This window comes from Lethenteron reissneri, chromosome 45, assembly GCF_015708825.2.
Source record: "Lethenteron reissneri isolate LAM-NWPU_2019-01 chromosome 45, ASM1570882v1, whole genome shotgun sequence".
NCBI classification, from domain to species: domain Eukaryota; kingdom Metazoa; phylum Chordata; class Hyperoartia; order Petromyzontiformes; family Petromyzontidae; genus Lethenteron; species Lethenteron reissneri.
Genome location: NC_083823.1, coordinates 7,515,079 through 7,527,340, shown reverse-complemented (window position 1 = coordinate 7,527,340; position 12,262 = coordinate 7,515,079). Strand labels below are relative to the sequence as shown.

Genomic DNA, 12,262 nt, shown 5'->3' with positions numbered 1-12,262 from the left:
GGCGGTGCTGCTGCCGCTGCTACTGCTGCTGCTGCGTGCGATCCTAATCGAGTGATTTGGATGCAATAGTTTCAGCATTGGGATGGTTTTGCCCAGTGGAGTAAAACTGGAGAACCCAGAAGAAACCCATGCAGAACAGGGGGGAGAGAACACGGTTGGCTACGTAGCACGGTTCGGCTACGTACGGTGTGAAAGAAGTTCAACATCCATACAAACTCCACACAGAGAAGGGGTCCAAGTTGGGAACCAATCAAGACCCCACTTGCCAAGGCCACCCATAGGGGGGTGCAGGGCCTTGTGGCAAATCCCACCGTGTTGACCCCCCCGACGCCTTCAAACTAAACCGGAAGTATCACATCTGACACCGTGGCATCGAACATGGGGCCCCCCACCGCGTGGGGCCCTGGGCAGTCGACCGCAATTCGCCATACCACCCTAGGGTAACAAGTGTTACCACTGTGCCAATCCCTGCCAACCAAAGGTTACGACACCCACAGCATTAGATGCGGTGATGCGGCTGATGAGAAACGCGACTGCTGCAGCTTTGACGTCTTCCATAACGGGCTCATTCATCTTCGCCATTGTCGTCCCCAAATAATAAAGGCGAGTTCCTTGGCAACTTCACATACGCCAGCCACCTCAATGGGCTCACACCTGGTTAAATACTGCGCATGAATGATTGGACTATTGCACAGACGCACGCACACACACACGCGCGCACGCGCAGGAATCACTTATATTGGCTAAATTCTATTTCCTTGAATAATCTGCTTTGACTGAAGCTACCGTGAACAGGTCTAAAGGGCCCATAACGTCGAGCGGCCAGCAACAAACAGGACCTAGCTAAAGGGTTATAACAATAAGTCAATTGACAGCAAAAGGCCTCCTTTCCAAGTACGAACTGAAAGGAATGAATCAAGACTAACGTGGTATTTAACAAGCCGGTGGCGCTGGAAGGAGAGATTTACAAGTTCTCTACAGACAGCGCCGGGTGGCCAGGCTGTGTCAAGCTGTCCACACCGTGCAAAGTGACTCAGCGGCAAGCAAGAAAGCTGGCCATGAACGCTGCCAGCTATTCTAACTAACTACATTTTTTTTATTTTACAAGGTGAGGGCCCGCCGAGCTAAAAATATATTTTTCAGAAGCGATCTGGCCACAAACGACATCTCAACAAAGTGGCATATCATCATGTGGAAATTTATAGCAGCAGCCAAATACTCTAAATTTATAGCAGCCATATATTAGTGGTTGGAATGGCCCCTGGGATACGGGAGGAGCGAGGAGCAAGCTTCAAGTCTGTACTTCGGCGAGCTGGTTTCGCCGACAGAGACGTTACCGGGATTCAGCGCTGCAGCAGCAGCGGCGGCAGCTTAGGAAGAGGGGGGGGGAAGCGTCCCGGGAAATACTCCCCTAGCACAACAGCTGGTACAGCCACCGGTAGAGGGAAATAGCAGCAGCAACAGCAGCAGCAGCAACAGCAGCAGCAACAGCAGCAACAGCAGCAGCAGCAGCAACAGCAGCAACAGCAGCAACAGCAGGAGCAGCAGCAGCAACAGCAGCAGCAGGAGCAGCAACAGCAGGAGCAGCAACAGCAGGAGCAGCAACAGCAGCAACAGCAGGAGCAGCAACAGCAGGAGCCGCACTCACAGCACGCCCGGCCCCCACACCCCTGCACTCCCTCCGCCCCATGTGGCCTGTCTGGATTCCTGCGCCGTGATGCAACACGCCTCAACACAGACATCCGCACGAACCCACACGAACAAACACACCAAGACGCTGCACGAACACGCACACGCACACATCCCACACACACTCCCATCCTAACAGACGCACATAATTTCCTGTACTAACTTACAAAGATGCCCCATGTAGCCTGAACAGACCGTTGGGGCAAGTGCTGTTCGCGAGCACCTATGAAGGCCGGCACGGCACACGACGGGGTGGGTGGCCAGCACTACGCCCGTCCGCCTTTGTTTCCCTAGTGGCAATGTTTACACACCGCACCGGGTACTAATTTGAGGCCGAGTCGACCTAGGGGAGGCCCAAGACCGGTTCAGATTATCGTTACTGGTGTTGACTGTAAGCTGGGAATCGAACCCAGGTTCGTAGCGCAGCGGCGCTAACCGCTACACTACCACTCGAACCAACACGCACTCCTCCATGCTAACAGACACACACAAACACTGCCTGTACTTGACGTACACACAGGAACGTCACCTGCATGAACACAAACGTGTACACGGCGACAGTCGTATGCCCACGCCCCATTTTCATGCAAAACACCGCCGCGTTTACCCGAACACACAGAAGGAACGAGGCCGGAATTCAGACGCGTGGCTCGCGGGCACGCGATCGATACAACTCTAAAACCTCAACGCTTCAACCACGAGAGACCCACCTCAGATTGCTCCGGCGAATGCCGATGTTTGCCGCACGTCTCAAAGCGTCGTCTGTCCGTTTGTCAGCCAGCTCGTTGTGGCGTGCTTCTTACTTCCACTCAGACCACACCCACCGTGGTTGAGGCAGCGCACACACACACACCTGTGTGCCTTTGTGATGTCAGAGGGGACAAGCAAGCAATTGTTTTTGCCTGCTGTGAGGAAGATCCAACGCTAAGTCCGGGCAGTGAAATGGCTGCACGGAAAACTTGCACTTGGTCTTCACAAATCGGCAGGAATGTGCGTACAGTTTTTGTGCAATTTCTTACCGCTATACTTTACTTATCGTCATCTAGTTATTTGAGCGACTTGCTTACCTTTTCTCTATCTTGCTCCGATATCGTGTGTTGTACTGTTTGTTGATGTAACTCGCTGGATGTCTGTGAAAATGAGCTTCAGAGCTCATCGGATTCCTCCTGCAGTCTCAATAAAGTTTCAGATCCTGAGGTTTGTGAACCTATCTATCTACAGCGACCTTTGATCTTTATCCCCATCCCCTTGTACATAACACGTAGCTCCTCCAGCCTTCTCTCACATTATCGAACACGCAGTAACAAAGAAGAACTGGCCAGATTTATTTCTCCAACTCACATTTGCTGGATATAGATTTGGGTCGAGGAATGAGTCGTATAAATATGGTATTATGACATTCATAGAAATTATAATCTTTTCTATCGTCTGACAATATGTTCACGAGCTGAATGCCAACGTCGAGGTCCGCTCGCCACGACGAGAGGGCTTCAGGACAGAGTTCGTGTCCTTTTGCGATTCCTCCGTTGAAAGAGCGCAGACTACGAGGGTTTACGATAGAAACGATGGGCTGGGTAAACTTCCACTTTCGTGCAAAAACAAATCCCTCTGGGAAATGCACGGAGCACAAGGCTAGACGGGCAGCCAAGGGTACACACGGAATGTTAACAATGTTCAACAGTGTGTCTATCTGTGCACGCTTTGACCAATCGCGACAGTGCGTGCACGAGCCCGTAACTCGAGTGGCGCAAAACTCACTCGCACGCCTACATGCGGCTTGCAGATAAGTGTCTCTGCGCGGCTTGATAAAAAAAACCTGAGATAGAGAACAGAGAGCAAACATGAAATGTGCCCGCTATCAGCAATTACCCGACTATTGAAAGTCGATGTATCTGGTGATACTGCTGGATGCTGCGGCTGCGCTGGCAGTGGTGCACAAGCACTATGAATGAATAAAAACTCATTCGTCAACAAAATTGCGTGGACTTCTAAATAATATTTGGTATATTTTTTGGCGTTTCGTGCAGTGGCCCTTCTTCATGGCACATCAAGGCAATCGGTTTTTTGCCACATATAATTGTCGACGAGAAACGTGTTGAGTTTTAGTATTGATAATTTCTCTAGCCTACGTCCTCCTAAATGTTTCTGCTTGCGTTACCCATTGTCTCGCTTGCCCGACTTTCAAGCCATTGAAAGTTAACAAACTTTCAGCGTGTTTAACAAGGAGTGGTGTTACTCCGTCAAAACTCATTGACGGTGCGTGAATTCCTTTGTAATGAGTTGTCACGTGCTCTTGTTTGGGGGACGTGTTAGTTTTCCCCACCCCACAATTAACTTTTAGGCCAGCAAACCGCTCCCTACGATGACGCACAACGCTGGACCATCGACCATCATTGGTCCTGGATCAATGGACTCTCTCGCTGGGTGCCGCAAATTATCTTTCGCAATCTTTGACAAAAACAAATCTTCAAATTACTTTTACAGGGAAGGGGTTGAGAGAGGTTCAAGATCATCCACACGGTTGTCTCTGCGGACTACTCCGCCAAGATTTGTGGCACTCTTCCCAAATTTGACTGCACGAGTCTCTTTGTTCCAGGGCATGAAATCGGCCGGCAGTGATGGCGCACGGGACGCGTACCAGAAACGCATCCCCAAAAACACACGAAACGCACGCCCAAACATTTGGTCAAGAAATACGGCCGCGGCGAACGGGGGGGGATGAGCGACGCAGGAAACCGGTCCGTCAGAGTCGCTGACCGACCCAACCGCACATCGCCGACCGGCGTGTAACCATCATCATTCCTTGTTACTTATACCGCACCACACATGCCACCGCTGCTATAGGTCGAATCGTTTTCTCGCAGCTGCTAAAGCAGGAGGTCAGACTGACAGCTTAAACTTAAAAGGACAAAAGCAACAACTCGATAATGTTCAAGTTTTAAGCGTATATACAACGACTCTAAAACAAGTGTACACCGAAAGCATTTACAGCTGGAGTAGTATCATTACACGCAGTCGTAAACAGAAGTTAAAAACCACTCCCACGCTGCCCCTCTAGATCCTATAATATCACCTGCCAAGCACAAACGCAAGAACCTCTGCCAGACAGACAGCCACAACGGTTCAACAAGCAAGACACCCACACACGGCAATATGTTACCGGCCAGCCGTGCGTCGCTGCTCTTCGCCAAAGTGCGGGTTGCCGAACGAGCCAGGAGCCAATCTCTCTCTCTCCCCCTCTCTCCTCACCGCAAGTCTCAGAGCTCAACAGCGGCGGTAGCGTCGGCAGCAGCCACAGCCGGAGGTGGTTGATGGGGGGGGGGGCGGGAAGGCGGGGTAGCCTGGGCGGCCTTGTGACGGACCACAGCAGCCTCGCGAATAAAAGCCCTTTTGTTGTTGGGGAGCCAGGGAGAAGGGGCGGCCACAGGAAATAGCAGCGGAGAGCGCTCTCCTTGCCGGCCGCGGGCACGTGACACCCTCCTTGGTGCGCGCCGCCACGCGGCCGTGCCGGGATGACGCGCGGAGCCGCGAGCTCGGCACGCGCGCGGCGTGGGGCAATGCCGCCGCCGCCACCGCCGTGGTCCCGAGGCGTCACGGTTATTACCGGTGAAAGAGCACCGATTTGCGCGTGCAGCGGAAAGCTGTGCTGGGGCACTGGCACGCAACGAAAGTAATGCTGCAGAAGCTGAAAAAGGTGAACGACGTGTGGCTGTGTTCGAAGAAGTCGGCAGAGTGGGGAGCACCCAGAATGTGCATCTGCCAGTCATCTCGGTCTGTCCCGTGACATCCTGCCAGCTGGCCTTTGACACTTCACATGCCCTCAAGGTGCGCCTAAGTCTGGCAGGCATAAGCGCCGTGGTGACATCATCGCCATTTAGTGGCGAACGGCGGTTGTTGTTGTTGAAAAAGTAAGTTGGCAGTGTGGAGACCCCCGTGGTTTGTGCTCCAAGGTTGAGTGTCGAGACTTCACACGGAAGCCACGATAAAAGCCTGCTTTGTATGTACATTGAACGTCTTTCGACTCGGTGTCAGTCATACCCAGCTCCGAGGGGGGTTATTTGGCAGCCAGGCGGGTAGTTTACGAATCATCCACTCGTCCACACTGGGGCCAGATGAATAACTACTCAAGCAGAGCGTGAAAACAATGGTCATGGCACTCCTGAGTCAGCTGACATGGCTGCGTTTTTATAGAATGGGGAACGAAACATGCTCAAATATAAATAGCACAGTAGAGTTTAAATTGAGATCTAAAAGTAAAATTAATAATGAAATTCTCCCTCCCATCACAGGAATGTTATTTTTTACGTACAGTATAAAAATCCTCGTTGTAACACCAGGCCTATGGAATATGAATGAGTCTTGAGAATTTTACCCACATACTGACTTCAGCCTGGTGGCCGAGTTCAGGAAACTGAGCTGGCATTGTTGAGAATCTAGGTTCGAACCCAGGTACCAGCTGCCCATGACTAACCCGAGTTCCCAAGTGCAGCCAGTTGATAGGTCTCAGCCGACGACTGCTCCAAAAACAAATCCCAAGATATGAATTTTATTTTCTCCACTTGATTTGGATAAATTCCAGGTCTGAGAAATAAAAATATCATGGGGAAAATATAGCCACGCGACGAATATCTCTATCCGTTGCAGGGCCGGGTAGACACGAGGTCACTTTAAGGGAGCCCAGGAGCAGATCGTCCGTGGACCGCTCTCGAGCAGGAGGGCTATCGGACTGCCCCGCCAGTCGCTAACACAGGTTCGTCATCTCACGACGCGACACCGACAGCACAATCGCAACCCCTTTGGAAATAGGGAGGAGCGGGGGTTGGTTCTCCTGCTATGAGTGTGTAAATATTACGGTGTCGCAAACACGTGTGACTTAGGAAGAGCGATCTATTAAAAAAATATACTCATCTGGCGGTGTTGTTATCTGGTTTGCTTTGCGTACGGCAACTATACCGGCGGTTTCAGTCAAGCCTGTCCCGGCGTCACCCCAAAGCATTCGCGAAAGTTAGGATTTTTTGTCCCGGTTTCACGTTTTCTGGCCTCATGTTCTCTGGGGAGGAGGGGGGGTAAGGATGGGTGGAGTTGGTGGGTAGGGCTATGAGCAGTGTAAAGAGTCATTATAACGGTGACTTTAAAATAAATAATACATCATAGGTCAAATGGGTCTTCTTCATGGCACCGGTTCATTAGAGTCATTAGTTAAGAGTCCATGAGGGTAGGCTCATTACATGCCGTCAAGATTCCGCAGTGCTCTTGATTTACATATGTAATGCAAGGGCTACACTAGTTTTAGTTTAAAAAAAAACTATAGGCTTCGGAACCAGGCTTATCTTTATATTTTAAAAAAGTTTTGCTGGCTGGCGTGCGGGAAAGTGCACGGCAGTCAAGTCACCGCTACATCTGCGCGACGATATCACCCGCATTCCGCTGCATTGAACCAGATTCAAGCTGACGTATCGCTCCCCCATCCCCCCACCCTCCATCCAGAGCCATGTACCCCACGCAATTGGACGGGCCGTGCTGGTTAACGCGAAATCATATTGCGCTGCTTGTTGAAGTGCCATGAGGTTCTGTAAGAGCCACGCCTGTTTACATTTGGACTAGCTGTACTACCCGGCTTCGCCCGGGACTTGGATCCACCACGCCCGGCCGCCTTTGTCTCCCAAGTGCCGATGTTAATACGCCACACCAGTTACTCGTTTGAGGCTGAGTCGACCTAGGGGAGGTTCAAATAATCGTCACCGGTGGTGGCCGTGAGCGGGAATCGAACTCGGTTCGCCGGGTTGGTAGCGCAGCGTAGCGTTAAGCACTACACCCACCGCTCCTCACACACCACACACGCACAGACACACACGCAGACACACGCAGACACACACAGACAGACACAGACAGACAGACACACACACACAGACACACAGACAGCACGCTAAGCACTACACTACCGCTCCCCACACACCACACACGCACACACACAGACACACACACAGACACACACACAGACACAGACAGCACGCTAAGCACTACACTACCGTTCCCCCTACACAACACACGCGCGCGCGTCCATAGGTACACATACACGCGCTTGCTGCAGACACACACGACTTTCAGGGTGCGTAAGGCAGTAAACGACTGAAATAATAAAGCGGCAATGCTGTGCGAGGAACGCCTTAGACCAGCAACACATTTGTGTAATGCGAGCGTAAACACACAAACACATACAAACACATACACACACATACATACACACACATACACACAAACACATACACACACATACACACACATACATACACACAAACACATGCACACACGTACATACACACATACATAGAGACACGCAGACATACACATAAAGACATAAAAAAAAACCCACATACATACACACACACATACACACAAACACATACATACACATACATACACACATACATAGAGACACACAGACATACACATAAACACAAACACACATACACATGACCCGGCTTCGCCCGGGACTTGGATCCACGATGCCCCGCCGCCTTTGTCTCCCCAGTGACGATGTTCACACACGACAGCAGTTACGCTTTTGAGGCTGAGTGGACCTAGGGGAGGGCCAGGTCCGTTTCAAATAATCGTCAGCGGTGGTGGGCGTGAGTTGGAATCGAACTGGGGTCGCTCAAGCAGCTTAATGACTGTTTGTACAAAGAACATATAAAGAATCGATTATAATAACCAGGCAAGAGTCCACATTATAGACTGCCAGTACACGCACTCAGCTTCATAAGCAGGCTAGAGTGTACATGATAGAGTGCCAGTACGCTCACCGAGCTTAATAAGCAGGCTACAGTGTACATGATAGACTGGCAGTACGCTCACCCAGCTTAATGAGTATTTGTACAGTGAACATTAAAGTAATCGATTGTTGGCGCGTTGGGTTTAAAAGTAATATTAATAGCACACATTGTGGTGGGGGTGTAGTGAAGAGTAGGAAAAACTTTGATGAATTTACCTCAGAGTGGCGTGGTGGGTGTCGAGGCCTAGTAGCGTGCAAAGCCTGCGGCCTCGCCTAAAATTGTCGGCTTGGAAAAGGCAGGGTACGGGTGGCGTTCCTTCCCCCCCCCCCTAGCGCTCCAACAATACTGTGTAATGGCTATTATTTAATTAAATACGGAGCTTATGAAAGTGGCGAAGGCGTGGCTAGCCGTTGGCAGGGGCAACCGCCGTCCAATGAAACTGCAGCCCTTGGCGAAGGCGTGGCTAGCCGTTGCCAGGTCCAATGAAAGCGGCGAAGGCGTGGCTAGCCGTTGCCAGGGGCAACCGCCGTCCAATGAAAGTGCGTATGGGCCAAAGTCCACACACACACACACACAGACAGACAGACATGAACGATTTTATATATATAGATTCCACTGGGCCACTCATTTTGCGCGCTAACACTTTCCTGCATTGCAGGGCACGCAAGAATGGGATTGTTGGGGGGCAGGGGGGATAGGGAAGGAGAGGAAGTGACTGGATAATGCTTCCTTATTCTTTGGGTCTTTCGGTAAAGTCACGTAGATAGGTTCAAAGAAAATAACGAAAAACTGCGACCTGTCGATCGCTTGTGTGAATATGAATTCCTGCAGTCACGAAAGCGTTAAGTCAAGATTTAATGGTTCCTTGTTAAGCAGCATTCTTCATCTCGATTCTATCTGCCCGCCATCCCCCGCACACGTGCACAGCAATCGTCTGAACCGATGACCACGTTGCGCTTGATCCCACTTCAGAATGCGGCCGCGTGAAACAAGGAAACGCACGCACACAGCGGAGAGACCAACACCACAAGCAAGCGGCGGCGGTGGAGTTATCCGCTGGGCTCACTGGATTGTGCCTTTTCTAGCTGGGCGAGATCACAGCCTGGGGCGCGGCACGAGGTGACTCAACGAAGGGGGGGCAATGGATGGGAGGCTCAACTTGCCCTGCTTTTGCCTTTATATGGCAATGGTACGAGTTGCACTCCTCCCTTTTCCTCTGTGGCAAAAAGCACGCGTTTCTCTACGGCTGCTGCTGCAGCAGCTCGAGCTACAACACAACCATCCATGCGGCGGTGGTGATGATTGTGAACGAGAGAGAGAGGTCAGAGTGCTCCTCCGCACGTCTGTTGAATGACGAAATGTTGAGCAGTGGTCATCCCTGCCGGCAACCCAACAAGGGACAGACCACGAAGTTCCACAGCCTGGCTCGGTGGTGCTAATGAGTGTTAGGACCCCAGAGGGTTGATGGCGACGATGATAATCCGTCAAGTGAATCGTGCGTTTGAACTACCGGATGTTAAACGATAAACAGGGCAAGCCGGTAACCGTTTTCAGATTAAATTTTGGGTAAAAAAAAAAACTATTACTCTGCAATAACACAATCGGCGACGTTTCATGCAACGGCCCTTCTTCACAGCACATACGTAGTAGAGTGGCAGTGTTCTTTAAAGCCAGAGTGTTATTGACGAATGTGTTGAGGTTTTTTTTTTCACTGTAGGTTATGCACCGCTGCCAACGCCGCAGCACCAAATCACCGTCTCCCAACGTCGCTTACCAGCAAAGTGTGAAAAGTGACGTGAACATCCCTAGTTTGAATGCCACGTTCTCACCAATCGGAAGAAGCTATGCTGCTGCCCCTGTGCGTTGTATCTGGGGCCCTTCAACTACACAGCGAGGGTGCGACGTAAAATACGGTGCAAGAGATACCTCTAGAAGATTTATAGATCCGAGACGGGGTGAATGGCCAATAGATTAAGGGAAGATCAATGCCGTCTGTATCTGATAGAGCCGTTGGTGAAAATGATGTCAGAGACCGCCAGGAATGTGTGGGGGTGGTGGTGAGAGACATCAGCACTTGTTTATATTTACAGCAGCGCTGCCACAACCCCGAACATCAAATTTATATTCACTTTACAACTGGGCATTAGGCTTCCCATTACACGCAATTATGGCCTTGGCTATTTCGATGTACATCATCATCATCCCAGCTTCCTCCCACGACCATAATACAGGAAACATCAATGGTTTTATTCATTTACGAGGCATTCGCATCAGTTAACACCATTTGCGCCGGGCAAACCCCTGCTACTACAGTGCAGGCAGCACAGTTGTGGTATAAATAACATTTCAAGGCTTCTATAGGGAAATGCGGACTGAATTTCCAGATATCTCTCTCTCCACATCTCTCCCTTCTCAACCATCATCCCCTTTACCCGTATTGACCTCTGATCTCATTACGGACCATAAACCATCAGCACGCAAACTCCGTCATCCTCACAGCAGTGGCTTTTGGCTAGCCATCGAACAAAGACGGTCACTGCATCGCGCGCTTTCAGGTGCACTTCTGCAGCCCTCTGGATTGCCTCTTCCTCCGATATTAGGCTTCCAATGGAAGCCATGCTCTTTTAAATCATCTGGATTGAAAACTCATTTCTTTAGAACTGCTTTTTGTGCGTAGTTGTTTGTCCTTCCCCCACACTTCCGATAAGTGCTGTTGGCTACATACGGTGCGGAAGAAGTTCAACGTACGTACACGCATTGACGTTCAAGTCGTGTGACGAACCATTGCCAGGACTGAGCTTTATTGGTGAAGGTGCCCTACAGGTAAATTAACTACGGTAATGATGGTGACGATGCATGGATGTTTGGAAATCCAGCTACAGGCAAATAGAGCGGCTTGTGCTATTATAGCTCACAAAAAGGAAGTGGGTTTTGTTTCTCCCACAGTATTGATCACGTTCTATATTTGCACCATTAACCAGCATCGATCTTTCCGCACTGGGACTTTATATTCCCAGCAATAGCATCTCTTTATTACATTAAACCACTGCCATTTATTTTTCATACATTTTAAAAAGTATATATTACGATGATGTTTAAACCTAGATCGTTTTATAAGAGAAACGTCGTATCAGATTGCTAAACTTGATCGTGAGAATGTCATCTTCAATTTACCCACGGTGAACTCAAATATTAAAAATTGCCACGGTAAACACTTGCACACATGACAATTGAATCTGGTTGTGTCAGGGTGGTGAAGGTCTGAACGACACAAATCTGGTCAGATCATTACCACAGCCCAATGCAAAAGTCAATTATGACGTGCATTTGATCCTCATGGCGGTACCCAAGGGTACCAAATAATACAAACTGGCCGAGGCAATTAAATATTTTATTTCTGGGACAATATTTTTTCCAGGGGTGTACTTAACTCCGCGACTGGGGTACCAATCAATAAAAATTCAGTGCCACTCCGCGATGCCGAAACGCAGCGAGGACGATTGCGCCGAAACCCTGAACGCTCGTACGCACAGTAGTGGTGCATCGTGTACAGCTCGTCGAGATGAGTCGATTGCCGCAATCGTCGGCCATTATGCGAGAGCCGGGGAACTATGGTACCCCGGGGCATCGCCATGAGGTTCATTTATTCAGTGGACAACAAATATACAGGATAAGCACAATTAACAAACTCACATTCATCAATAACAGTGCCTTAAGGAGAAATATATCATTGGCTACATTTGTGGCAATGGCCTTGCTTTGTAGAACGTGAAATAACATGTGCTGTGAATAATGTCACG

At 50.0% G+C, this 12,262-nt stretch overlaps 1 protein-coding gene and 1 long non-coding RNA gene across 6 annotated transcripts in view; one reads left to right on the top strand and one right to left on the bottom strand.

Annotated features, from left to right (window-relative positions):
* Positions 1-12,262, bottom strand: part of LOC133353944 (plastin-3-like) — a 92,700-nt gene that overhangs the window by 39,136 nt on the left and 41,302 nt on the right. The window contains exon 1 of one of the 5 annotated variants that reach the window (XM_061570470.1): positions 4,850-5,037. The exons of 3 other annotated variants lie outside the window; for them this stretch is intronic. The gene's annotated coding sequence lies outside the window, so the exon portion shown is untranslated. Of the gene's footprint in view, positions 1-2,399; positions 2,551-4,849; positions 5,038-12,262 lie in introns of those variants that run through there. One more of the 5 variants, XM_061570471.1, reaches the window with a different exon arrangement.
* Positions 5,379-9,879, top strand: LOC133353955 (uncharacterized). The gene is made up of 3 exons (XR_009756504.1): positions 5,379-5,514; positions 6,334-6,439; positions 9,435-9,879. It is a non-coding gene; the product is annotated as an uncharacterized LOC133353955 (long non-coding RNA).